The following is a 25,958-nucleotide window of genomic DNA, read 5'->3' on the forward strand; positions in this document are numbered from 1 at the left end:
AGAATAATAATGTCTTATCATAATGACTATACTAAACATTTTATTTTTGGAACAACAATGGCCTCACAGGTATAGACAAAAAGCTAAGAGTACTGAATTATATTAAGAAATGCAGTGTGCAAATAGCAATGCTGCAGGAGACAGATTTGAAAAGAAATAAGCATTTGAATTTGACAAAGAAAGGCTTTCAGGAGGTCTATTCAGCTGAGTACCAGGGACAAAGTTAAAATGAAGTACTTATACTAAGTGCCCATAGTGACAGAAGACAGAATAAAGATAATAATGGTAGATTTCTGGTAGTAAGGGGTTAATGGCATGTATTTATATTCTACCAAAAAAATATATTCCACCAAAAAATGCTATTGTGGAGCATAAGAAAATTTTGTTTGAAATAATCAGCTTTCATAAAGGAATATTACTTAATAGGTAGAGATTGAAACTTGATTTACAACAATGAGGATGTATCTGGGGTACCTAGAAGGGAAAATATAACAAAAAAGGATAAATTCCTGAGGAAATATTTGAAAATATTTGGTATGGAATAAGTGAATTCAGTAACAAAAACTCTGTGAGAACTTGCATATTATTCTCCAAAGTACAATAACTGAGCTACACAAGATAGAAGTTATATTTCACAGGAACGTGTGCATTTAATTGAAAGCTCTGGCAGACATACAAATTATTTCAGATCATGGTCCAATAATAACTAAGATAAAAATGAGGGGTCTATATTAGAACATCGAAATTTCACAATTTCGAATGTTCTAATATTGACCCCTATTCAGTGAATGCTGAAAACAGCGAAACAACAGAAACCAATTTTTTTTCCTAGGGAAAGAATTAAGTTGTCCGTTTCTGTCGTTTCGCTATTTTCAGCGCTGTGGTGGAAAGTTACGGATCGGGTTCAGGCAAGTATGCGATTGGGTGCGGGTTAGGTATGTGTGCGATTGTGTGGACGTGAGGGTTAGGGCAGGTTAGGTGAGTTAGGGTTAGGGCGTAGGTGAGGTGAGTGTGCGATAGTGACTGAACTTAGGGTTAGGGTTTGGGTTAAGGTAAGTGGATAGTTAGTGGTGTTTGTACAGTTTAGTGTAGGGTTAGCTGTAAGATTTTAGGTGTATGTATGTGGATTGCTGATTGTTTGGTGTGCTTGTGTTGTGTGTATGTGTTTCGGAACAGCAATTTTTTTCCCTAGGAAAAAATTTGCTGTTCTGCATGTTCGATGTTGTCAGCATTCGCTGAATAGGGGTCGATATTAGAACATTCGAAATTGTGAAATTTCGATGTTCTAATATAGACCCAAAAATGAGACATGGGCACTTTCCCACCTACCTGTTAAACAGAGAGGAATTTAAAGAATGGGGAGAGGAACTTGTTTGAAAGTTATTAGGGAAGATAGAAACTTCTTCAGAAATTATAACTAGTGAGTGGGATAAAATGAAAGTGGACTTTAAAAATAAGATGGAAATAAAAAAAAAGAGATATGATTAAGAAGTAACAGGAATTATTTAAAGGAGCTGACAAAGTATTGCAGAATAAGGGGACTCACACAGAAGAAGAACATATGTGCAACTGCACTGTGCTAAAGAGAAAATAGGGGAATATCTTGATAATATGCATGTTTAGAAAGACTGCTGTTAAGCAACTCCTTTTTTGATGATAGCATCACAGCACAAAAACTTTTAGCACAATGAGTTAGGCAACAGAAAGTAGAAACATTTGTCTCCAAATTTAGGGAGCCTATAACAAGAAATATAACCAGCAATTCTAAAGAGATATTACAGATATTCTAGAAGGTTTATGAAAATTTGTATAAAACAGAGAAATATGGAAATCAAGAAAGAAAACAAATGGAAATATTTATGGAAGACTTAAGTATGTCAAGACTAGAGGAAGAGGAGGGTGGAGCCTAGATGGCCAACTGAGAGTAGTGAATTTTGAGACCTCCATAAACTGGTATAATAATATAGGAAAATGTTATTATTTTCAAGTTTAAAATGCCAGAAATCTATAGATAAACTAGTCTTCTTCTTCTTTTGGCTGCTCCTGTTAGGGGTCGCCACAGCAGATCAACTGTTTCCATTTCTTCCTGTCCTCTGCATCTTGTTCTGTCACACCAACCACCTGCATGTCCTCTCTCACCACATCCATAAACCTTATCTTAGGCCTTCCTCTTTTCCTGTTACCTGGCAGCTTCATCCTTAGCATCTTTTTCCCAATATACTCTGCATCCCTTCTCAGCACATGTCCAAACCAACGTACTCTTGCCTCTCTGGCTTTGTCTCGAAACCTTCCAACCTGGGCTGACCCTCTAATATACTTATCCCTAATCCTGTCCACCTTCATCACACCCAGTGCAAATCTTAACATCTTTAACTCTGCCACATCCAGCTCAACCTCCTGCCTTTTTGTCAATGCCACTGTCTCCAACCCATATAACACAGCTGGTCTCACAACCCTCTTGTAGACCTTCCATTTCACTCTTACAGGTACTCGTCTGTCACAAATCACTCATGAAACTCTTCTCCACCCACTCCATCCTGCCTGTACTCTTTTCCTCACCTCTCTTCCACACTCACCGTTACTCTGAACTATTGACCCCAAGTATTTAAATTCATCCACCTTGGCCACCTCTACTCCTTGCATCATCACCATTTCTCTATCCTCCCTCTCATTCACACACATATATTCTGTCTTAGTCCTGCTGACCTTCATTCCTCTTCTCTCTGGAGCATATCTCCATCTCTCCATGGTCTCCTCCACCTGTTCCCTACTCTCACTACGGATCACAATGTCATCTGCAAACATCATTGTCCATGGGGACTCCTGTCTGATCTAGTCTGTCAACCTGTCCATCACCATTGCAAATAAGAATGGGCTCAGAGCTGATCCTTAACGTAACCCACCTCCGCCTTAAACGCATCCGTCACTCCCACTGCAGACCTCACCGCTGTCACACTACCCTCGTACATATCCTGTACCACTCTTACATACTTCTCTGACACTCCTGACTTCCTCATACAATACCACAACTCCTCTCTAGGATCCCTGTCATATGCTTTCTCCAAGTCTACAAAAACACAATGCAACTCCTTCTGACATTCTCTGTACTTCTCCATCAACACTCTCAGAGCAAACGTCACATCTGTAGTGCTCTTTCCCGGCATGAAACCATACTGCTGTTCACTAACCATCACATCCCTTCTTAACCTAGCTTCCACTACTCTTTCCCATAACTTCATGCTGTGACTGATCAATTTAATCCCTCTGTAGTTACTACAGCTCTGCACATCACCCTTATTCTTAAAAATCGGTACCAAAACACTTTCTCCATTCCTCAGGCATCCTCTCACTTTCCAAGATTTCATTAAACAATCTGGTTAATAACTCCACTGCCATTTCACCAAAACACCTCCATGCTTCCACAGGTATGTCATCTGGGCCAACAGCCTTTCCATTCTTCATTCTCTTCATAGCTATCCTTACTTCCTCCTTGCTAATCCATTGTACTTCATGATTCACTATCCCTGCATCATCCAACCTTCTCTCCCTCTCATTCTCTTCATTCATCAACCCCTCAAAGTACTCTTTTCATCTCCTCAACACACTCTCCTCGCTTGTGAGTATGTTTCCCTCATTATCCTTTATCATCTTTACCTGCTGCACATCTTTCCTAGCTTGGTCCCTCTGTCTAGCCAATCGGTACAAGTCCTTTTCTCCCTCCTTAGTGTCCAACCTTTCATACAACTCTTCATATGCCTTAGCCTTCGCCACCTCTCTCTTTGCCATGCACCTCATCTCCTTATACTCCTGTCTACTTTCTTCATCTCTCTGACAATCCCACTTCTTCTTTGCCAACTTCTTTGCCTGTATACTCTTCTGTACTTCCTCATTCCACCACCATGTCTCCTTGTCATCCTTCCTCTGTCCCGATGTGATACCAAGCACCTTTCTAGCCGTCTCCCTTACTAGCTCTGCTGTAGTTACCCAGCTATTTGGTAACTCTTCACTGCCACCCAGTGCCTGTCTTAACTCATCCTTGAACTCCACCTCACAATTACCCTTTTTCAATTTCCACCATTTGATCCTTGGTGCTGCCCTCACACTCCTCCTCCTCTTCTTGATCACCAACGTCATCCTACAAACCACCATCCTATACTGCCTAACTACACTTTCTCCGGCCACCACTTTACAGTCTCCAATCTCCTTCAAACTGGCCCTCCTACATGAGATATAATCCACCTGTGTGCATCTTCCTCCACTCTTGTATGTCACCCTATGCTCCTCCCTCTTGTTAAAATACGTATTCACCACAGCCATATCCATCCTTTTCGCAAAATCCACTACCTTCTGACCTTCTGCATTCCTTTGTTTAACACCATACCTACCCATCACTTCCTCATCCCCACTGTTCCCTTCACCAACATTCCCATTTAAATCTGCTCCAATCACCATTCTCTCACCCTTGGGTACAGTCATCACCACTTCATCCAATTCACTCCAAAATTTTTCTTTCACATCCATTGCACACCCAACTTGTGGAGCATATGCACTAACAACATTAATCATTACACCATCAATTTCCAGCTTCATAAACATAACTCTATCCGACACCCTTTTCACCTCCAAAACAATTTCTCCTCCCATCCACACCATGATAAAACAATTTGAACCCACCTCCGATACACCTAGCCTTACTCCCCTTCCATCTGGTCTCCCCTTCCATCTGATCTCTTGCACACACAATATACCAACCTTCCTTCTGTCCATCATATCAGCTAGCTCTCTCCCTATACCAGTCATACTGCCAACATTCAAAGTTCTGACCCTCACTACCACAGTCCTAGCCTTTCTCCTCTCTTCCTGTCTTCGGCCATGCCTTCCGCCTCTTCTCCTCCTTCGGCCAACAGTAGCCCAATTTCCACCAGCACCCTGTTGGCTAACAGTACTGGTGGCGGTCGTTGTTAACCCGGGCCTCGAGCGATCCAGTATGGAAATATTAACTGGTGACTGCATGAAAAGATTTGGCGAAGTTTTATGCTGGACGCCCTTCCTGACGCAACCCTCCCCATTTATCCGGGCTTGGGACCGGCACAAAGAAATGCACTGGCTTGTGAATCCCCAAACTAGTAAACTACATAAATATAAACTTTGGTGGAGATATGCAAACATTTTCCTGTCAGATAACTTGGAGATATATTGAGTCACCGAATATGAACAACTCAAGGAATTCTCATCCAGATACTGCTTTGAAAAAAGAACTGCAATTGATGACATCTACCTACAGGAACTATCTTTGAAGATGGAGGGCTTTAAAAATGACTTAGAAAACCTCAAATTCAATTCTCAAAAACAGACTGATATTCTTAAGGAACTATTACAACAACACCATACAAAAATAAATATAGAAACTTCTCTAAAGGACACTGAAGGGAGACTCAAAGAGGAAGAACTCCAAAAAGAATCTCTGCTTAAACAAACAGAATACATGGCTGCTTAACAAAATAGATGACTTAGAAACCAGGGAAAGGAGAAACAACATAAGGATCTTCGGTTTGCCTGAAAACACTGAGGGAGAAGACATTGTTTCATTCCTAACAACCTGGATTCCTGAATTTTTAGACTTGAAAGAGGGACTTTCATTTGGAATTGAAAGGGCACATAGAGCACCGAGGAAACCTGCTTCTAACTCAACAAATACTCCACGTAGATCCATAGTTATACAATTTCTTTCATTTCTGGACAAGGAACTAATATTAAAATCTGCTTGGAGAAAATCACCCTTAAAATACAATCAAAGCCTGATAAGGTTTGACAAGGATTATTCTTCCAGAACAATAGAACAAAGGAAAAAAGTCTGGCCAATAATAAAACTGTTAAAACAAAACTGCTGGCCTTTCCAGCCAAGATAAAAATACATTTTGCCAATGAGATGAGAACCTTTAATGACTTAGAAGAAGCTATTTTATTCATCAAAAACAACAACAACATAGTGTCTATCCCAGAAGAAATGGAATGGATGGTCCCTACTCTTAAAAGAATAAAAGAAACAAATCCTTGGACTGATGCTAGAAAGAAGAAATAAAAAAACGATTCCAAGATAGCTGTCCCAAAAAAAATAACTCTTACAGCTACATCTACGTATCAACTGATATGGTACATCACTTGTCATCTGTTTTTATTTAAAAAAAGGAGGGTTTCTTAAACAACTGAGAATCAGTAATGATTTACTCAGAATGTTCAAAGAGTCCAATAATTCTTCACAAAGGTAGGTGAGATGGGTTATTATTTACATTATATATAAACCAAACAAAGCAACATATAATACAAACATCGAAGTTTCTATTCCTCTACTTGAACTCAATGAATACTTATCTTGTTCATTTTTCATAGATTTTACTTGTAATAATTTAAGTAATTAATTAACTAATTCAACAAGGTACCATTCATCAGAGTTCAGACTCAAATGTAACAAATTAACATCATATATAATAGCAGTAACAGTATGTTTTGAAAAAAAATGCTGTCATGGAGACTAATGCCTTCTTCAGTTAAAGTATGATTTGGAACTGTCATGTACATCCTGGTTAAATAATAGTAGCAAGCTCGTAATACAAATGTCATCATTATTCTGTCTAAATATAGTTAAAATCAGTTATGGCAGGTATCATAGCTACGAGTGCTGTTTAATCAATCGTGATATGGTATGTGTGGATGCAGCCGTGTCTGGCAGCTAGTACAAATGTCATTATTATTCTGTCTAAACATAGTTAATATCAATTATGGCAGGTATCACAGCTTCAAGTGGTGTTTGATTAAGCCTGACATGGTGTGCGTGGATGCAGCTGTATCTGGCAGATGTTGTATGTTCCCGTTTTTGTCTCCAGGAAGCTGTAGGTTGCAGCTTGTGATCAATGTTTACTGATGCTTGTGTATTAGGAATAGACATTTGGTGTTTTAGCCTGGATCCAGGGGAAGGGAGTGGATAAAACTGTGATTTGTGACATTTTGACAGAGAATAGTTTGTTTATATATCTGCTGAGTGAGAGGTGGGAAGGCTGGAAGAATGTGTTACCGCTTGTTGGGAGTTTTTTTTTTTATCTGCTTGCTCTCCGTTCTTTTCCTGGCTGCTTCCTCGCTGAAAGGGAGGGAAGGTAGGCTTGAAGTTTCAGTGAAGTGAAGCTTTGATCCAGGTGCATCGCAAGCCTCTGGTATGCAGTACACAGACACGTTAACAGAAACGGACACTCCCAGGTTGCTATGGCAATGGAGACAGAGTGACGATAATGCTTAACGGCTCTGAGGAGCCTCTGAGATGATTCTTGGCAATGAAGTTTTTGGTTTAAAAAAAATTATATATATATATATATATATATATATATATATATATATATATATATAATAAAAGGGCTGTTTTAAACCACATGTACACATATTGATGGTCTCTCAACACTTTCTTTAGCTCATTACGTTGATTCTTGATAAAATAAATAAATAAATAATAACAATAAGCACAATTTTATATTTAAAATGTATTTTGGTCCAAACACATTAAGGACTTACATAAGAGTAGAAGTCTGAGTTATTGTGAAAGACTAAGAGCACTTGGTCTTGTGCAGTACACTTTGCAGTGGTCTGGGAAGTGACCTTGCTCAGACGTGTTGGGCATATGGGGATAGCTGATTTCAGGGGTGTTTGGGGTTGCCGGGAAGTGCTAGAGAGTCATCAGATTTCCATTGTGGAAGTATCTGTGGGAATGGAAGGTGTGTTGAGTGGTTCACTGGCAGAGTGGCCACTGCACGGAATAGGCTGGTAAAATGGAACAGAACAAATATTGGTATGGATATTTTAAGAACAGCCTGGAAACACACCACATGAACTGGTATTCTGGCAAAACTGGAAGGCATTGTTGCCTGTGCTTGAAGTACTGATATGTGTGTTTGTAAGGATGGAAATATACTTATAACAAATAAGAAACTAGAAGAGTCTCATAATGTAAAGTCTATGGACTGTATAAACATGCTTGGAAGGAGCTAATAATAAGAATAAGCATTACAGCTTGTGGTCTCTCAAATAATTAAGCAACAGCCAAAAACAAAAACACAATAGTTATGTAATGTATGACTTTAGTAAATCTAGACATAAAATATGTAATTATCATATAAGATGAAGCCGTCTGCTGAATTTAGATATTAAAGACAGGATTTAATAACATGGGCTTGTATATAATAACACTACTGTCTTAACTTGTCAAAAATGACATACACTACATTGAACATCAAGGGGAAGCATGATGATTTTCTTATACAAGTAAATGTGCATAACAAGCCATATAATTGCTGTACCTTGAATTGGGGTTTTGTAACCCATCTTGATCATACATAATACTTAATCTGTTTCCAAGGTAACTAATGTTTTATACATGACATCAAACTGACAAAGTTGTTCAAGGGAAACAATATAAGCCTGAACTAGGAATGTCACAGAATGTAACAATCACATTCTGAACAAATAGTATTAATTTGGCAATAATCACTCAGTTTAACCTTTGCTGATTATTCAAAATAGAATGTTGCCATTTAAATCTAAAAACTTTCAGTATATGCCATAAAATGGCAATTTATGAATATGGAAAGGGAGCTTGTAATCATTAATCGCAATAAGTGAATTTGTTGTTTTTAACCTATAATTTCACTCATTTTATAATAAGAAATTACAGATATGAAAATCCTTATGTGCAGGAAATGGGGGGGGGGGGGATGCACTAATAATTAAAACGGTTCATAGATTAGTACTAGGCTAACTGCCCTTGCGAGCCATTTTTAAGCCTAGCTAATTATCCCTTGTGAGACTCAAACCCTGCACCTTGTGTTTGTAAGGCAAACACCCAGGGCCGGCCTTAGCTGAAACGGCGCCCTAGGTGAAGTACTGCTCTGGCGCCCCTTAAGCCCCACCCACACCGAACTCAAAGAACACCCCTATTTGAGCCACGCCCACAGATGGGTCACTAGGCTACTGGCACGGAGGCCCTAAAGCCTAGACAAGATTTCACCCATGCACACACAAAGTCAGCACCTGTTTTCCCTGTCCAGCAGCAGGGACAGAGGTGGGATCCCACGGGCATATTTTCAGTCTCCCATCCAGTTGTCCAGGTTCCTCTTAAAGAGGGCTAGTGAGGATAAGGAACATGTTTTAGAGGCTATGAACTGTCATTTCAAAAGATTGAGATACCACTGTACTCCTCTCACATGCAGTGTCCTTGCAGTTAGTACTTAGATTTAAAGTAGAGAAAAGGCTGTCAACTAAGCCTCCCCTAAAACAAGACCATCAAGAAAGACTTTGCAATTAGAATTATCCCTACACTTGTTTGAAGAAACTGACAGAGCAAGACAAACAGGAACCATCACAGAGTTTGTTGAACCACAAGGTATTGTCATTGCAGGGAGATGGTGTGACTCCGACAATCACCCAACTAAACATAGAAGTGGTAACAAATGTGACTGTAAAAGAACATTGCAAATCACTGTTTTGAACCTTTCACAACAAAACATTTTAATGTAGTATACCCAAGTTGTAAAACATGATAAACAGAATAACTGAAGCCTCTATCCAGAAAATATCCCATGGCATACCCATCCATAAAGGTGGCAGCTTCATTGAACTGAAAAAACTGTAGACCAATAGCTATCCTTTCCCCTCTGGCTAAAATTATGGAAAAGTGTATCCATAAACTCTTACACTAACTTATTCAAAATAATCTTCTGGCCAACTTTCAGCATGGATTTAGACCACAGCACAGTAACACCTCAGCCATCCTCTCCTTTTCTAAATGTCATAAATTCCAACCGTAACAATCCGTTTCTGTTTCTCCATCTTTCCAAGGCCTTTGACATTGTTAATCACCAGTTACTCTTACTTACCCTAATTCAGTAGGCAAAACCAGGAATTCGCTCCCATCTGACCTTACTGTGATCCCCTCCCTTAATCAGTTGAAAAAAATCTAAACAGTATTTTAAAACTCACTAGTTATGTCCTTGCTCTAACCCTGAGTAAAGCCTCATCCACTTCCATAATCCTGCAATTTTATTTATAGCAACTACCCTCTTACAGCAAGGTTTGAAAAGAGAAACTAATATATTTGCAGATACTCTGCATACAAGCTACAACTATAGGTTTGATAAGAGACCAACATATTTATATACACTTCTGTATATAAACTGTATTCATACGCTTGAAATGTGAGATTAACTTGTACGTTAATACCATGTTTGTGCATATACTGTAACTTGCTTGTCTTTAAGTTTGGAGCTTTTCTCCCGGGGCCTCTGCTGAAAATGGATATGTATCCAGTCGGACTATCACAGTCAAATTTAAAATAAAATAAAAATCAAAATGAGCAGAATATTTACATTTTGCCACAGCCAAGAACAAGACTGCTAAACCAGGGGTCAATTTGCAGCTACCCATACATTCAGATAATGTTTGAAAAGTGCAAGATCATTCCCTTTCTCTATTTTCTTTGTATAGAACCACATCACTATGCTAAAATGCTGTGACACTATTAGTACAATGGCATGCATCCCACTGTAAAGAACTACTGGTTCTGGCTGCCTGAAGAGAAAACGGCAATACAACTGAAGACATTTTGTACTGGATGACTCGGGTGTCTACACCCCCCCCCACCCCCCCAAAAAAATGACTAACTAACATCACAGTCACATAGATTCCTACAAATAAGTTAAAATACAAATGTAGTGCCTGGGTTCCAAGCATCAAGGCTGAAGGAACAAATTGTAAGCCAATTATTACAATGTCATTTGTTGATCAGTGTTATAATACTGTGTGCATATTGTTTTATTAGCAAATGCAATGGGTTTGTTTGCAAACTCAGTTGGACTAACCCAATTAACAAATGTGAAATAAATATAAGTGATTAGCAAATCCATCAATTTGCCACACTTCCATAATTCAAAGCAACAATACACTGTAGAATGTAGCCCAAGAAGCCTGCCTCTGGAATGCACTGCTTAATGACAGGGGGCATTTGTGGCAAACCACATTTGATAACTATTACTGTGAACTTACAGTTTTGTAATCCAATAATTTAGGAATGCATTAAATGTGTTTTAATGTTAAAAGTGGAAAACATACTCCAGCCACATAGGTAACCGCAGCTGCATTTTTAAATGCAATCAGAGTTGTCAATATTCTCATCTCCCCATTCAGTAGCAGCAAGTACTGGGAATGGGTAATATCAAAACAGTAACAGAAACAAAACACTACCTATATGACAGTACCAATGACAAAAACTACTGACAGCATAAAAGCAGTAAGCAAATATTAAAGTATTCAGACACTTAAGGGCAAATCTAGTCAAATCAGTGCCCAACAATCATTTTAATAAGGAAATGCAATTAATGTGGTACCAATTACTGCACAACATACACCAACACTAGCAACATACCACATAATCAAGCCAGGCTCCTTATCTGTTTCTTACAACCATTCCTACCTGCCTCACTGACTATAATGGTACCCAAACAATAGTCCAGAATGTGGTCCTGACTACAACCTGCAAGGCATTCAATAGCAAGAATAGTCTGAATTTTGATTTCAAAAGTTCTGCTGTTACTATAAACAATACCAAAAGAGTACATACATGAACGTTTGTACTGCTTATTAAGGTCGGCGTCAACCCCCAGTTTTAACCCGCTATTTCAACCATACAAACATTAAGGCCATCCTCTGTCATTATTGGGAGCCACTGGTTAACATCAAGTAATCAGTAAAATATAAGACTGACAAAAAGTAAATAAAAAAATTAGACATGTGTTAAGAAAAGGTGTAACATACTGTTCTTACCCAGATAAAAGTGCAGCAGCCCGCTTCGTACCCACCCGTTCTACAGAATTACTGCCCAAGTCACTCGTTAAAGCAATGCAGAGTTCAGAAACAACTTGAGCGGTAGCTGCTCTTACAAAACTTTTTTTGCACTTGGTAATTTCTGTCCACAGTATGCCACACAACAGGAGTTCAGTTGCTTTTTGCAGCAGTTACCTCACGCCCCAGTGAAAGAAATAAGGAAAAAAAACAGTAAAATTGCGGACTCACGAGAAAAAGGAACACCCCAAATAGAAACAAGATACACAGTCTCCCCGCAATGACGGAAGGGAAATGGAACTACCGGCCCAGCCCAAAAATGCTATAGTCAACTGCTGAGCGGAGAAAAAGGCAGAGCAATTCAGAACAGCTTTAAACTGTATTTTAAGTTTGATCTATCCTGTTTTACAATATTCTAATTTCCAGACCCCAACAAATCGTATAAGTGTAAATTATGGCGCCCTTGGTTCTAGAGGACTTATGTATAAGTAGGCAGGATGTGAGGTAATAAGTGGGGGTGGGCTACACCAGAAAAACAAAGGCTTTCACAAAGTCAGTCAGTATATATGAAAAAAATAGAGCAACGAGAACGAGGCATTAAATGCGAAGTAACTTTTTTTTTTTTTTTTTTTTTTTTTAAACTGTCCTGGCCAACCTGCAGCTGTTAAGTGGGAGGGCGCTCACTCCCCTCCCCCAGAGTTCTGGCTTCCGGTTACACTTCAGCAGGGCACGTCGCTGAGAAGAGCGCAAACTCATTAATTAAAATAAATAAAAACTGCGCCCTTTAAGAGACTGACATTTACGGCGCCCTAGGTGGGCGCCTAGTTCGCCTATGCCTAAGGCCGGCCGTGCAAACACCTTAACCATTAGGCCACCCTCCCAACAAAAGAAAGAAGGGAATGATGATAGGAAGGTGTATGAAATAATCTTCTTCTTTCGGCTTTTCCTGGTTAGGGGTCGCCACAGTGGATCTCTCTGCTCATGATTGGCAGTGGAGTTTTTTTACGGTGTCGAGTTGCCAGCCCGGCACCCAACCTTCCACAGAAGGCACACACATGCACACACTCACACCTAGGGCCAATTTAGAGTGTCCAATCCACCTACTGCATGTCTTTGGGATGTGGGAGGAAACCGGAGCACCCAGAGGAAACCCACGCGACCACAGGGAGGACATGCAGACTCCGCACAGAAGGCACCCCAGCCGAGAATCGAACCGAAGAACCTCTTGCTGTGAGGCAACGATGCTAACCGCTGCACCACCGTGGCCGCCCCTACTTTCATCAATGTTCACATAAAACAAACTTGATGCTTTAAGTAAGTTAGCAACAAAGTGATTACTTAAATGCTGGCAAACAATGAAATATAACCTCTGATATATCCAGTAAAATACACTGCATTATAAACATTAGGTATAAATATTACTACCATCTATTTATATTAAGTAATATGTTTTGAAAGACTTCATCAATAAGGGTGAATATGTTACATAACTGTGTGGTAAAATCTTTTACTGAGGTTTTATATATGATACATCCTACTTTACTATGACTGAGTTGCTTGTCATCTATCTTTCATGTAAATATCAATTGCTTATAAAATAAGTAGACATTTATATTGTATTAGAATTCTATATAATCTACAATAGTACTATATCTGTTCAAAATAATATAAGTATTGCTTATTCTTATTACAAATAATTCTCCATATGATAATTCAATTTATGGAGCTCAGATGTTCTGCATTGTCATGGTACGAGTGATAATCTGATGGATTTAGGTTTATCCATCAGATTATGAATGATTTTCATTCCATGGCTAGTGCGGATCTTAATTTTGTTAACATTTACTAATTTAAATTTGTTACTTCACAAAAACTTTTTCAGTATGCCTGACCAAAACATTACTTTATTCGTAAACACTCAATTTCCTTTAAGAGCTCAAAACATATACTTTATAGTTATCAGAAGAAATGTTTAATAGTCACAATAAAACAAAAAATACATAGTCTAAATAACCTAAGATGAATTTAACTTTACTACCTTTAAATACCAATGGCTTAAACAATCCTAGCAAGAGATCAAATCTACTGAAATATTTAAAACTGAACAAAGCACAAATTGTCTTCCAGAAACTCATTTCAAAACAAATGACAATTACAAATGGAATCCTAAGGAATATATGATATTAGTGTGATCCACTTATAAGACAAAGACAAAACGGGTAACAATTTTATGGAAAACAAATGTGATTAACCTGTATGAAGACAAAGAAGGCCTTATGGCATTAGTAACAGTTAAATAAAATAACAGAATATGTACTCTAGCCAATCTATACTGTTTCTCAAGCATTGGAACAGGAACTGTAAAAAACACTTGGATTTCATTTCCAATAATTATAAAGGCAACTTAATTTTAGGAGGAGATTTTAACTATATATGTGATATTTCTGACTACAAATAAAAAGACTGTTGTATACATCTGCTGTATCAAAAGCTTTAAACAAGTGGGTAGAATCATTTCATCTTGTAGATACTTTCAAATTTAAAGAAGATAAATCTTTGTTGTTTTCCCATCAAGATCACAGATTTGATATCCAAACTAGAACAGATAAAATATTTGTTGCCAATGACTTACACTGTAAAATCATTAATTTCTCAATCATTCCCTGCCCCTTTTCAGACCACAATTCATTGATACTAAAACTTCAAAATGGGAACAAACCATTAATCTTTAACTCCAGAATTCCAGCATATATAACTAAAATTAAAAGAGTTCAAACCCTGGTTATTATCTGAATTACAGTTCTTCTTAGATATTAATAACACCACAGTGATAAATAAAATAATGATATGGGACTCATTAAAAGCTTACATATATGGTAAAACCCTAAGTTGGGTATAAAAAAAAATCAGAGAATGGGATTCTGAATTATTGGATCTACAATCCAAACTTTTGTCAGTAAAAGTTGCAAAAAAATCAAAATCATTTGGAGATGAAAAAGAAAGTAGGAGTATTAAACAACAAATACAATGAAATTCTAACACATAAAACTAGTTTAGCTTTAGAAAAACTAAAACTTAATACCTTGGCCACTTCTCTCAAATATCTACACAATTTATCCATAAGAATCAAAATACAATCAAAAGCTAATAACATTAAAAGCATCTTCCATGAAAAGAAAGGGAAAAATGTCTCGGATATAGGGGACATTCTTGATGCCTATAGAAATCACTATATGGAACATTTCCAAAAAGAAAATATACATATTGATCAATAAAATCTAAATACAAATTTTCTAATATAAAAAAATACCAAAAAAATTAAAACTAGATCTGCAAGCACCCATAGCCTATAAAGAAATTACAAATATAATAAAAGAGGGCAAAAATAATAATGCTCCAGGTATAGATGGCATAATTATGGAAATATATAAACTTTTTCCTTCAAAGATACTATCCCTCTTCCATAAAACTCTATTAGAAATTCAGTCGCAAGCTTTAATACCACCCTCTTTGAGATATTCCTTAATGACATTAATTCTGAAGGAAAACAAATCCCAAACCTCTGTACCTCATATAGACCTATATGATTATTAAATAAGGACTATAAGATATTTATGAGAATATTAATTAATAGGATGAAAATATCACTATCCAAAACAATAAATAATGATCAAACTGGATTAATATATCAGACACACACAACAATATTAAAAGGATAATTCCTCTTATAGATTATGTTAATAAAGAAAATAAAGAAACACTCATAATTGGCTTAGACATAGAGAAATCCTTTGAGTCCCTAAATTGGGACTATTTATTCAAAATCCTAATGCTATTTGAATTTCCTGCATCCTTTGTTCATCATTTCCTGCATCCTTTGTTCATCTCCTAAAGAATATATATATATATATATATATATATATATATATATACATACATACATACACACACACACACACACACACACACACACACACACACATAATTTAGCGTATGTCAAGTTAGTTCCTTTTACCTCTGAATCTATACATATAACAAAAGGCACTAAACAAGGATGTCCCATGTCACAGATTCTATTTGCCCTGGCTATCGAAATATTGGCAGATTCAATTTGTAACAATATAAAAATCAAAGGAATAGATGTTTCTGAACAATACAATTCTAAAGTAATGCTATTTGCTGATGACATATTACTAACATTATCTAATACAAAAGAGACATTAGAAGAATTAGATATATTAAATGACTAATTTCACATGACTTCAGGATTCCATTTCAATAAATCAAAATTTTTATTTTTAAATTAAAAGAAAGAACTTCAGACTAAGGGGGGGGGGGCACATCATAGGGAAACAAGAATCTACCTTAAAATATCTAGGAACTGAGTTATGCAAGGATAATAATGAATTAGTCTCAAAAAGCTACAATAATATAATTAATATAATTAAAATATATGTGAAAAATGGAACAAAATAATATTACCATTTGAAGATAGACTACAGTTAACAAAAATGTTTTTACTACCAAAGATCCTATATATATATAGCCTTGGCAATACAACTGTTACCAGAAAGGTATACACAAAGAAATAAACTCATACCAAATAAAATTTTTATGGTTTCCCAAAAGATACATAATAGCTGTAATACATATCAAAACATGGAAAAAGGGAGGATTAAACTTTCCTGATATAGAAACATATATAAAAGCATCAACATCTAAAACAATCTCAGATTGGACAAGTCCAAATTACTCTGCAAATTGGAAAGAATTACTAACTGTAATATCAATAAATTAATTTGATTTATAAAAAAAATTTTAAACAACAGATAAAAACAATTTGCCACGGCACATATGTATTAATATGCAATATAATATTACTAAACCCACTAAAACTTGTATGATTAATTATTACATTGACTTATTTAGGAAAATTATTAATGCAAATATAGATTTAAAAATCTGGTTTGATCTTTAACACCATTTATAGTCACAAAGAACTTTCCACATAAAATATATAGAGAAATTATTAATTCCTGGGAACAGAAAGGATTTGTTTGTTAGCTCCAATGTATCAAAGAACTAAAAGTTTTAGATATGCAAGTAATAAAAACAACATACAAAATTCCACAACATGACTGGCTAACTTTACAGAGTATTCTGTCATATTCGGAAGATTTAAGTAGAATAATTAACAATTCTTCATTTAAAGAAATAGCTAAATTTACAAAATACATACATGAAATCACATACAATGACTTTAACATAGGAAACACTATTTCAACATTTTACAAAATATTGATAAACTATAAAACAACACCTAAAACCTCATATTGGAAATGTATAACAAAAGGACACTCAATACAGTTAACTGAAGATATTAAAACAAATATCTTATTATCGATAAAATATACATCCTTTACACAAAATACTGGAAAGCTTTTAATTGGAAATGTTTGTACAGAAAATTCTTAACCCCAAACAGAATCAGTAAAATTAGTTCTTCCATAAAAAGAATATGTTGGAGATGTGAGTAAGTACACAATGCAGATTGGAACCACATTTTCTTTGATTGTGTTAAAATTAAGCCATTTTGGAATGATATTAATAACTTTCTGCAAGCTTTATTTAATTAAACATTTTATTTAACTAAAGCTCTTGTATTATTAAATGTGAACGAAGGTCCTCATTTGAATAGGTCAAACATGCATCTAGTATGGACTATACTTGCAATTTCAAGGAAGTGTATAACAAGAAGATGGAATACAAACACAATACCAATTTTGGAAGACTTCTACAGCCTATTGAAGACCACGGCATTATTGGAAACTAAAATTAAAGAACTAAGAATTTATCCAAAGCCACTTAACAACCCTTGGGGAAAAGTCTTAACGTTGATTTACACTACACAATAATTGATCAAACACGCTGATAATGGATTGGACATACTTATAAAGTAACTGTATACAGTAAGATCTGTTATAGTGTCGGTCTAAAGTAAACAGCGTACATAGTTATTTTAGCTGCTATGTATAAATACTATGGAATTCATTAAATGTATTTGAAAAATAAAAAAAAATTTTGAGGGAAAAAAAAAATTAGAGGTAGAGGAGGCTCGGCAATTAAGAGTTAAAACAGCAGAAGATGAAATAAAAACTGCGACATATAATCAATCTACAGGAAGGTCACCAGGAAGAGATGGTATTCCTGTGGAAGCTGGACATTTTTGCTTGACAAGACTTTAAGGGGAAGCACCAACATATTGGAAAAAAGCTGTGATGGCTGTAGTACCTCTAAATATGGTAAAGACCCATCAAACCAAGCTCCATATAGGTCCACTTCAATTTTAAACCATGATTATAAACTGCTTGTGTCTACACTAGCTACAAGAATGGCAAAGTTGTTGCAAAAAAATTGATAGATCTGGCTCAATCTGATTTTGTGGAGGGGAGACAAACATTTGACAACATTAACAGAACAGTGATGGTACAGTGTGAAATGCAGTGTAAAAAATACAGCTGTTGTTGGTAGGTCTTGATGCAAAGAAAGTATCTGAAACTGTAAGCCAGGATTTTATGACTAGGACAATGGAAGCATTTGCACTCCCGGATACAATAAGAAGGTTAATTAGGCAATTATATGAGAGATTTGAGGCAAGAATTAAAGTGTGAGGGCTCCTCTCTGATAAGTTGTGCCTGAACAGAGGAACCAGGAAGGGGTGTCCTCTTTCCCCTTTATTTACTTTATATTTACAGCCACTGGTAAAGAAAATACGAGATTCAGAAATATAATTGGTTCATTAATCAAGAAATGTTGGCTTTGTTTGCAGATGCTATCAATTCGTACCTCATAAAATCAGAAAAGTACAGCTCAATGTTGAAACAGTTTCATGTCTTTTCAGGATATAAAATTAATGAAGATAGTTTACAGGTATAGCCTTTATTTTATGTACCCATACATGAATTGGTCCTGCAATACCCAGATTTATGGGGACTGTGACGTCCCTCTTCTGGGCCAGTAATCCAAGAAGCCGCAATCCTCACTTTTTTATTTCTCCAAATCTTTTGGGTCTCTAATACTATGACAGGAATGGACTTCATTCCTAAGTCAAAGTACGATTAAAGTTCATAACATTTGTGTTTTTTCAACCTTTGATGTCAGCCAAAAGTACTCTTTGCAGCACCCGCTATGTGTCCAGTAAAGACTCCTTCTGCAATTCGTACAGGGTTACACGGACTAGTAACATACCTAAATACAACTGTAGATTATTTTTTATAAGATCCATTGCTCTTGCTACTATTGGAACTGTCTGGGTATCTTTCTTCCACATTGCTCTCATTTCTGCCTGCAGATCCTGATATTTTATGACGGTGTCTCTCTGTATGCAAGACACTGTAGTCACTAGGTGTAATGATTTCAATGATCAATGCTGCTTTTGTCTTCTTTTCTTGGACCACTGTATCCGATATTCTAGCACCTATCTTTTGAATTGTTGGTAATGGGTGATTCCATGGGATATAAACATCATCATTTTCTATGATGCTTTGTGGCTCATGTTTTCAGTGTTTTTCAGCCACTTCAGTGCCATAATGTTTGCACAATCCCCAGTGCAACAGTCTTGCCACATTATTATGCCTTTCAGTATACAGTCCTTCTGCCATTAGTATGTCACAACCAGCAACAAGGTATGCGACTGTTTCCAATTCGGTTTTACAAAACTTACATTTGTTTCTCCCACATGTTCAATGGACTTTGTAAACCTGCGCGTACATAGTCCATTATCTTGGGTTGCCAATATTAACCTGTCATCTCCTGGTTTGAATTTGCTTCTCCTTAACCATTCCTGCGTTCATTCCTGATCAACATGAGGTTCTTCCATACGTTTTCTATACTTGCAACTATATTTATGCTTTTTCCACATTTCTTGCCTTCTCATCTGGTCTTTTACCTTATATTCTTTTGTTTGTTTTTGGCGCATTTAGTTGCTGCCTGATTTTTATCTACTTCTAGTTTGATTGCCATTCCTGCTTGATGCCAATATGCTTCTGCTAAATTAAGCACAGAAGTCATCTTAGATTTATTCTCCTCATGTTTCAAAACTTTCACTACATTTGGGTCTTGTGAGGTCAGCAGATGTGTGTGATGTCCACAATTGCAGATCTATACATGTAATCAATTTCAAGGAGGACTATCCCTCCTTTGGAATGGGGAATATATAATCTTGGTATACACTGATTTTTATAAATCATTTGGTAAGCACCAAGCATCCTTCTTGTTTTCATGTCTAATCACCAGTGGGGAATGTTCACTTATAACAAAGATAGATACACAGTATTTTCAGATGCAGCTCTTTGCTCCAAGCACAATGCCCCTTAACAGAATACAGGGTGCACACTCCAGACCCCAAATAAGACTTCACCTTTCCCTCTGCGGAAATCAGTGTTCTGTGTCCCTGGTCCAAGTAGCTGACACACAAACACTTGGAGATTTGATTTTCACAAACACACATAAACCTGGGAAACATTGGCACAGATTTACCCATTATACCAACTTCACTCAGACTATAAGGTAGACTCACTGTCACCAGCCAGCTATTTTAAGGCTCTTACCAGGATACACAATTACTCCTCAGTAAAATTAATACTTATACAAATGGTAATCTCTGGGCAAGAGGCAAGACTTTCAGGAGCATAAAGCCCACAGCTAATAAATGCAATTACTCTCAAGGGTTAAAATATTTTCTAAAAGACCAGCCACAATGGAAAGTATAGATATATTTAATAATAGATAATAAAAGAGAAAACATGAAAATGCTGAATATCTATTTACAATAACCACCAGAGTTTCAATTCACAGGAAATATAAAAAATAACACAGATGGAAAGACTCGGACAGATACAGAAAAACATTATTTAACTAATCTCACTATATTTTCTAACTAACTGAAGAATTTCTGTTCCCTAGTTAAGTTACTTACAAAAGAGATGCAAGATGAAGTGCGTGAGTGGTCTTTGTTGTTAGGTTCCCAAAAAACAGAGTGCTAAGTGTCACTATCACATCTCTCACTAATATCTAAAATAATTTCAGTGCTTGTTATATAAAATGGCATCACATCTGATCACCTGATTTTGTGGTCCACACACAACCCCCCTCTGACTAGAAGCTGAACCAGGATCTAGCACAGATGTGCCACAATATACATATACACCTAGAGCTTTGCTAAGTTTCTTCCTGCATCTTCTTCTTCTTCTTTCAACTTTTCCCAGTTAGGGGTCACCACAGCGGATCACTTGTCCACTCATGACTGGCAGTGGAGTTTTACTCTGGCACCCCCTGGGTAGCAATTAGTTCACCACTAAAGACAATAAGAGCTCAAGCCTTTCCAGGACAGCGCATCTTTGGCTGCCTTCAGGCCTGTGAGATAAAATCTTTATGGCCTACACCAAGTCATTTAATTTCTAGCTATTTTTCTTAGGGTAAGTTGAGCTGAGCTTAACTCCTTCCCTTTCAGCATCCTCTGTTAACATACATACATTTCCTCAGTTACAACAGTACAGTTTGATATAAAAGTATATTTCTTTTCTGTCCAGCAGGACCCACTATTCATACATTTTAACACAAGCATCTGTATAAATCAGTGTGATAGTCAAATAACAAAATTCTTTACAAAACTCCAGCTAGCTATGCTGATATCAAAAAAACTTGAAAAGACACAAAATCACTGGAAAACTAAAAAACTGTTCCAGACCAAGACCAAAAAACACGGACACCACAGTTTAGCGCTTTCATTCACTTTAATATGCTGTGAACTTCATCAGAAAAACACTCTAACCACCCTAAAACAGCATTTAAATACTTAATTAGCAGTCACATGACTGAATAATCATAATTAAAAAGAAAGCTCATTTTTGTAAATGTAAAAAAATACATACAAAAATCCACATAGTGGAAATAGTAGAAATATAAAACATAATTAAAAAGTTTTTTGTACATTCTAATAAGTATCATAAAATGAAGTTTTAAAAGGCTTTACAACTTAATTTGCAAAAAGCAAGTTAATGGTGTCATTTAGACTTGGTGCAATATCTGCACCCAAGTAAATTTGCCATAGAGATTCTTTACATTCTAACCAGGTTTTATAATCACCCGAAAAAGTTTCTTGACTAACAGTATCTATCACTGAAAAAACAAACTTTTTGAAGTCAATACAGATACCAGCATGTTTTGCCAAAGCATTGGTTTGTTCTTTTTTCTTAATTGCTAAAAGATGTTCATAAATATGTCTTTTCAAACACCTAGTAGTCTTTCCTATGTAAAAACTTGGGCAGGATAAACATTGTGCAACATATACTACCATTTCACTTTGACAAGTATAATATCCTTTGGCCCAAAAAGTTATTTTTATGTGACTAAATTCCACTAATGACATGTTACTGATGTACCTACACTGTCTACAAGAATTACAAGAATAACTACCTTTTTTCTGAATGAGTGCACTTTTTGTGTCAGTTTTTTTGTTGCAGCCCTGTTCTAATAAACTCTTAATGTTTGTAACTTTTTTATAAGTAAACAGGGGTCGCAGTACTATAACCTTGGCTAAATCAAGGTTACCTAGTACAATTTTCCAGTTGTCAACTATACTTTTTCTAATGGTCCACATCTCATTAACTATAGGAAGTGGAAATGAACAAGTAAAGCTATTGTTCAAATTCTTAGAGTGGTCACTGATACCTTGTCCTTCATTCAATGCTTCTATTTGGGTGTGACCTCTCAAAAACTTTGCCAAAACTGGAGAGACTGGCAGGCTACTCTGGAGTATAACAGATAACAAAATAATGCTAAACACATGGAATGACACTATGACATCAATATTACATGAAATCTAAGATAATATATATTACTCGTTTTCTGGGTGGAGGTTTCCTTTAAGGCCCACCACAATGCAATACATGCAACCAGTAATATTATTTACAAACTGGAAACACAGATAATCATTTACAACTACTGAAGCCATGTGTTATTCACAACCTGGAAATTTCTATTACACCTACTGAAGCTAGATGCTTGAAGGAGAGCCAGTACAAGGACAGCAATTTCAAAACAAAAGTGACAGACTAGGCAGCAATTATTTCACAGGAAGGCGTTGTTATGTCCCATGACTACATGGCTGATAAACAACAACCGAGATAAACTGCCTCTCCGTCTGGCCCTTTAAACAATAAGATGGAGATATTGGATGTGACACCTAGAGATGGCATGATGTAGATGAACTCAAAAGCACCAAATCTGTCTAAAGACAGCAAAACCAACCACTATACAATTAAACTATACTGACACATCAGGCAAGCGCTTCCACTCCACCAGGACGGTCAATTGCACACACGCATGTACACAGATACACACGTGCATATATTTATATACATGTTCAGAATGATGGGTGACCAGAGCCACATGTCAACAAAACGGTGGCTGACCAAATAGGTAGCCTCAGTCACCAGATGTACACCAACTATCACCAGCAAACACCCGTCAATGAGACATGATGGGATCAAAAGTTCAAAACGTCCCCGAAATAATACTTTGTTGTGAAAACAGTTATATTGTATGACAAGTTACGGCTACAGCGCTTAATCAAATGGAACCCTATCAGCCAAAGTTAAGGACAAACAGACTAAGATACTAAATCACAGGCTGTTTGATGTCCAGATCCATTATCTTCATCATCATCATCGTTTTCTATTACATTTATTATTTTTAATTTATCTGTAAATTTCCTTAGATTCTTAAAAACAACAATTTAAATACACTTAGTGGTTAAGTAACAATGGCATTTTTACACCTCCACACCTCCTTAGCACAAGTTCCGATATCAAATACAGGAATTGAAACGCACAATATGTACAACAGATGGTTATTTCCTCTGTACAATTACCGAAAGCTCAAACTCTGGCAAACAGTAAGGTCATAGAATCAGGCTAATACTAACATAATAAGAATAAATAACGACATTTTTAATAACGTACTACCCTCACTTCAACTAAACTTCGTGAAAGTGTACTGCACACTTATAGAAGTAGTTATCACGCTGCATAAAGCTTCAACGACCTCCCGTCTCTAAAGCACAAGCATGCAAGTCATAGTCATCAAGTTAAGCTCCGGACGTAGCTGCATAGCACCAGACACCTTCTGACAACTGCAAACTGCAGACTGCAGTCCTATATTTATACACAGACAAGTATGAGCAGAAGTAAGAGGGCCTAATGCTATGACATGCCCAGAGGTTAGGATCGGAGACCATAAGATAACATAAGTGACAGCTGGAGAATCAAATAAAGATCTGCAAATAGGATAACATAAAATGCCTACATTGCTTACCTTAAAGCCCTAAATCAAACGGCGCTACACTTAATGTACCCTTTCCTTAACTTACACTCTACTGATCCAAGTTTGCACCGTCACATGACTTTAGTTGCAAAGTATTTTGATTGGGTATTCTACAACTTCCGTGATTAGCATGGCCTTTCTGGGAAATGTAGTTTTTCCTCCTTTCTTTAGTAAATCACTTTCTTTGTGAACAAATTCATAAGTCAGAAACTGTTTCTACGATACCGCGTGACCGTGTACTGGTTTTAGTTAAAACAGATAAAGCTTGTTTTTACCTACTTTGATTATTTTTTTCTTATCGTATCGCCCTTTAAGTACTTGGGTTTGGATATATACATAATATATATATATATATATATATATATATATATATATGTGTGGATATATATGAGTGTGTGTGTGTATATATATATATATATATATATATATATATATATATACATACATATATATATATATATATATATACATATATATATATATATATATATATATACATATATATATATATATATATATATATAGATGCATACACACACACATATATCTATATATATATATATATATATATATATATATATATATATAAACACACACACACTTATATATATATATATATATATATATATATATATATATATATATATGGTAAAAGAAAGCCCCAGCTCTAGATGTGGCCGGCTGCGCAATTTTTTTTTTTTTTTTTTTTTGCCAACCGCGCCCTCTTCAGGCAAGCCGTGCTGTGTTTCATCTAAAGAGGAAAATAAAATATTCCCCACTTTGAACAAGTCGGGGAGTTTGGCTAAACCCATCTCAGCATTTATGGTGGTGCTTCACAGAACACTTTGCAAAAAGAGATAAAATCCAAATGACCATGTTATAAAAATCAGGAAAACAGCAAAAGTGTATACAAAACAAACGTATATAGATGACGCTTATTTAGTATTAATTTAAAGTAATAGTTTATATGCATTAGGATAACTGTAGTAATAAAGTCACATTAAAAGTTAGAACAAACATTAAAAGTTTATTTTTTTAAAATCACAATGAATCAACATTTCAAATGCAAATAAATTACCTTTAAAATACAGTGCATCAGTTATTACGCGGTTTATTGTCTATTTCAAACTCTCAACAAAGAACAGCAATTTAAAAATAAGTATATAATAGAGTGGCTAGATGCTGTCGTTTTCAAACTCCCAGCTGTACAATCTATAAAATACAGTCTGAGTATCACAGGTGAAATCGGGCACAGTACAAAGTTTCTATTTTCTGTTCTTTTCACATGAAAAGTTGTAAAACATACAGCTCATATTTTTTAAATAAACGAATCTTAAGGGTGGTCCAGCAGTAAAGCGGTTACTACCGTTGTCTTATAGTGCTTACTTCTCCAGTTTGATCTTTGCTGGGGTGAATTCTTTGTGGAGTCTTCCCGCCGTCCGTGTAATCACATGAATTTCTGGTTTATGCTGTAGTTTCTTTTCATGTCGCAAGACTTCCCATATATACATTAGTGATCCTCCAAAATGTGTGGGTGTGCCTGTTAAGTGAGAGTGAATGCATTTGTACATCCTGCAATGGGCTGGCACCCAGTACAGCATGAGCTTCTCTGCCTTATGCCCATTGAATGTTGGGATAGGATCCATCTCCTCCATGAATTAATGAATGCATATGAAAAAACATGTTAGAAAGAGAGT

At 36.3% G+C, this 25,958-nt stretch overlaps 1 protein-coding gene across 1 annotated transcript in view; it reads right to left on the reverse strand.

Annotated features, from left to right (window-relative positions):
* MTM1 (myotubularin 1) overlaps window positions 1-24,330 on the reverse strand; it is a 1,351,953-nt gene extending 1,327,623 nt beyond the window's left edge. The window contains exon 1 of the mRNA XM_044057169.1: window positions 24,253-24,330. The gene's annotated coding sequence lies outside the window, so the exon portion shown is untranslated. The remainder of the gene's footprint in view (window positions 1-24,252) is intronic.
* Window positions 24,331-25,958: the final 1,628 nt, after the last annotated feature.

This window comes from Protopterus annectens, chromosome 15.part0 (assembly GCF_019279795.1).
Source record: "Protopterus annectens isolate FY-2018-M chromosome 15.part0, PAN1.0, whole genome shotgun sequence".
NCBI classification, from domain to species: Eukaryota; Metazoa; Chordata; order Ceratodontiformes; family Protopteridae; genus Protopterus; species Protopterus annectens.